The sequence below is a fragment of the Dermacentor silvarum genome, chromosome 7 (genome assembly GCF_013339745.2).
Source record: "Dermacentor silvarum isolate Dsil-2018 chromosome 7, BIME_Dsil_1.4, whole genome shotgun sequence".
Taxonomy (NCBI): Eukaryota; Metazoa; Arthropoda; class Arachnida; order Ixodida; family Ixodidae; genus Dermacentor; species Dermacentor silvarum.
The window spans coordinates 50279059-50282834 of NC_051160.1; positions in this window are offsets into that span (position 1 = coordinate 50279059).

Consider the following 3776-nt stretch of genomic DNA (forward strand, 5'->3'; position numbering starts at 1 on the left):
AGTACATCGTGGCATGAATGACAACCTTGAATGCAAACGGTTTATATTTCGTAGTGAGGAAAACAGTGCTGGATTCTTAAGAATATTATGAATTCATTTTTAACCGCTCATTTTAGTCTATAAGAAAATTTTATAGATAACTTGGTCGTAAATATGAAGAGAACATTTAGCAAAAGCGAGCCCAAATCGAGCCAGGGATAGGCATGTATGCATCGGTAACGTGGGAAACATGGACAGGTAATGTCACTTTCAATAAGATGTAATGAAGAAGAAGAACAGGAAGCAAGCAGTAGAGGGACATTATCATCGATGTAGAACGCGAACTCAGATCACCAGCTGTTGCCGCCCGGACCGTTCTCTTGGAGCTGCAATGGGCAACGTGCGGCTTCGGAGCTTCAGGTCTGTGGAGGGTACCCCGCTACCTCCACCACTTTGATAAGAGTAATTATTAACAGAAAGCGACAAGCGAAAAACCAACGCGCGATTTTTTTGTCGTGTAATCACGACGTTATCGACTGCGCTCATGCTCAGGTAGAGCTCTCTGTATTTTGCGAGACGCCTTCCGCCCAAGTACCCGCTCGTGGTGATAGCAAGCTTGTCGTCACCGCCGATACTTACCTGCCACCTCCCAGTGCCGTCATTGTTCCCGTTTCCTGTGCCGCCCTTCCCGATGCCACCGTTCTGCTCACGCCATCTGACATATTTCGTCACCGCCACAATACGTCACTGCCATTTGCCATCCTCGCGCTTCCACAGGATAATCCCGGACTACTTGTTTGCAACCCCAACTCAGGCCCTCTGACTTTGTACCGTAATGAAACGCTTGGCCTCGTGCAGCCTGTTGACGCGGATGTTATCGTGCCCCTCGATCCCTCCGAGCCTGAGGCAAACCACTAGCAGAACGCCCTGACACCTAACCTTGCGTCCGACGCCATGCCCTCAGATACTTTTCGCCGTTCCATCAACAGCGACCTCGCTCCGGCAAAACGGCCACAGCATCTTGCCCTTCTGCACGGGTTCCGAACTTTGTTTGATTTACCGCAGGCGTCACTAGGCCGAACTAATGCAGTGGTTCACACGATTGACACTGGGACTCACGCTCCATTGCGACAGCGCCCCTGCCGTGTGTCACCTGCAGAGCGTCGTGTCATTACAGAACAAGTGGACGACATGATTCAGCGCGGAGTCATCACGCCTTCTTGCAGCCCCTGGTCCTCTCCTGTTGTACTTGTCAAGAAGAAAGATGGCTCTATCAGATTCTGTGCGGACTACCGGCGCCTCAACAAGATTACTCGCAAAGACGTTTATCCACTACCTCGAATAGACGACGCCCTCGATTGCCTTCAAGGTGCCGAATTTCTTTCTTCCCTCGATTTGCGATCGGGATATTGGCAAGTCCCTATGGCGGAGTGTGATCGTCCAAAGACGGTGTTCGTCACACCGGATGGCCTGTATGAATTTGCAGTGATGCCTTTCGGGCTTTGCAATGCGCCCGCAACAATCGAGCAGATGATGGACGGACTTTTAAGCGGTCTGAAATGGAAGATATGTCCTTTGCTATCTCGATGACGTCGTTGTGTTCTCTCAGGATTTCGCCTCACATCTCGCTCGGTTACGCACAAATCTTCGCTGCCTTATACAAACGCACGCCTTCAACTCAACCTGAAGAAATGTCACTTCGAGGCTCGCCGTCTAACCATCCTCGGCCACGTCGTCTCCAAAGATGGAATTCTGCCTGACCCGGAAAAACGCCGTGCTGTTGCAGAGTTTCCGAAGCCGTCTGCTATCAAAGAGCTTCGAAGCTTTGTCGGCTTGGCCTTCTATTTTCGTCGCTTCGTCCGCAATTTCGCCTCAATTATAGCACTGCTTACGAAGCTCCTCGCCGGCCCCAGCGAACTTTCTCAGTGGACACCGGCCTGCGACGTCGCCTTTGCGACACTGCGCCGCCTACTTACTTCGCCACCCGTGCTACGCAATTACGACCCTGTTGCGCCAACCGAAATCCATACAGACGCCAGTGGTATCGGTCTTGGAGCATGTCCTCGCGCTGCGCAAGCCCGGCTTCCCAGAGTATGTCGTGGCATATGCAAGCCGCGCCATCACCAAGGCGGAATCAAATTATTGAGTCACCGAAAGAGAGTGTCTCGCGATTTTTTTTCTCGCGTTAGGAAAATTTCGCCCCTATTTGAACGGCAGGCCATTCGACGTTGTAACCGACCATCACGCACACTGCTGGTTCGCTTCCCTCAAAGATACCTCTGGTCGCCTCGGTCGTTGTGCTCTTCGCATACAAGAATTCGACATTTGCGTTGTTTGCCGATTCAAACGCAAGCATTCTGACGCGGATGCGCTCTCTCGATCACCCGTGCAATCCTACGAAGGCCCAACTTCAGCGGGCCGCCTTTTCCCTGGATACTCTCACCATCACAGACATGCCTTCGGAACAGCGCAAGGACCCGTGGATCGCATCCCTCTTGAAAGTTCTCTGTGCCTCTTCACCCCCTAGCCAACCCCGTGCCCTTCGTCGCAAAGCCATGCATTTCGCCATACATGATGCACTTTTATACCTCCGCAACTACCACGCGGACAGTACGTAAATGGCTGCTAGTCATACCCAAGCACTTGCGAACCGATGTTTGTGCATACTTCCATGCTGATCCGCAACATGCCCATGCTGGCGGGCTGAAAACGTATCAGCGGCTTCGCCAACGTTACTTTTGGCGTGGGATGTACATATTTGTCCGTAAATATGTTCAGTCCTGTCCCGCATGCCAACAACAGAAGACGTTTCACCATACACCTGGTCAGCTGCAGCCTTTGCCACTGTCCTGCCCGCCCTTTTGAACGCATTGGGATCGACCTTTATGGACCGCTTCCGTGCTCTGTTGCTGGCAATCGCTGGATAATTGTTGCGGTCGACCATCTCACGCGATACGCAGAAACAGCTCCACTCCCTGCAGCTGGTGCTCGTGACGTGGCTTCCTTTATTTTGCGCCATTTCATACTCCGTCATGGTGCACCACCGGAACTGCTTAGCGACAGAGGCCATGTGTTTTTGTCCAACGTTATACAAGAGTTTCTCCGCTCGTGCCGTATTGTTCATCGCACATCTACTGCCTACCACCCTCAAACCAATGGCGTCACGAAACGTTTCAACCGCACGCTGGGAGATATGCTCTCGATGTGCATTGATTCTGAGAAATGCAATTGGGACGTTGTTCTCCCCTTCGTGACTTACGCATATAACACCGCGACACAGTCTACGACAGGCTTTTCCCCATTTTTTATTTTATATGGCCGTGAACCGTCCTCTACACTTGACACAATATTACCATACCGTCCTGACGCCTCCGAATTCAGTCCGATTTCTGCCGTCGCACAGCATGCAGAAGAGTGTCGTCAGCTGTCCCGCTCACTCACGTCCGACAGCCAAGCCCTCCAGAAAGATCGCCGCGACAACGATTAGCATGTGCAGTGTTTTGCCGTTGGATCCCTCGTCTGGCTTAGACAACCATTCAACTCTCCTGGTCTCAATCCCAAGTTTGCTGCTAAGTACCACGGGCCATACCGCGTCATCGAGTGCCGGGCTCCCGGCACTTATGTCATTGACCCGGTTAACTCCTCCTTGGACAAGCGCCGTCTTGGCTGCGACACAGTTCACGTCAGCCGCCTCAAGCCGCATCGCGACCCTCTCATCGTTTCATCGCCTTGAGTCGCCAGGGCGGCTCCCCTTCGCCGCCGGGGTTAGTGTAATGAAGAAAGAACAGGAAGCAAGC